Here is a 453-nt window from a genome sequence, read left to right on the forward strand (position 1 = left end):
GCACGTGGATGCAGGGGGGTTTGCCATGCAAAGCCCCCCTGGGTAGACGGGACAGCGGTGACCATCAGCCCTTGGCCAGGTTATAAGCGGGACACTCGTGGGATGCACTGGGATGCTGTTTTCTCTCTCCCTGTCACGATGCTGGAGACCTCCGGGGAGCCTCGGCAAAGCCGTGGGCAACCAGGAGGGCACGTTCTCACCCAGAAAACACCCCCTGAGGCACAGCCAAGATGAAAAGTTTGGGGAAAACCACCCGTGAGCCATCCTCCCTCCTTTCCCCGTATCCCTCCTGGCTGCTTTGTTCTCCCTGGGTCCGGCCATGGCTCCCTGAGGCGACCCTGTCCCGCCGGCCATGTGTTTCCCAGCCCCGGCACGGCAGCGGATAAAACCTCAGGAAACGGCATCTCCCCCCTTGCCACAGACCCGCCGGCGTGAATCAGCAGCCCGAGGATT

This window comes from Egretta garzetta, unplaced genomic scaffold (genome assembly GCF_000687185.1).
Source record: "Egretta garzetta isolate BGI_Z169 unplaced genomic scaffold, ASM68718v1 scaffold366, whole genome shotgun sequence".
In the NCBI taxonomy this organism is placed as follows: Eukaryota; Metazoa; Chordata; class Aves; order Pelecaniformes; family Ardeidae; genus Egretta; species Egretta garzetta.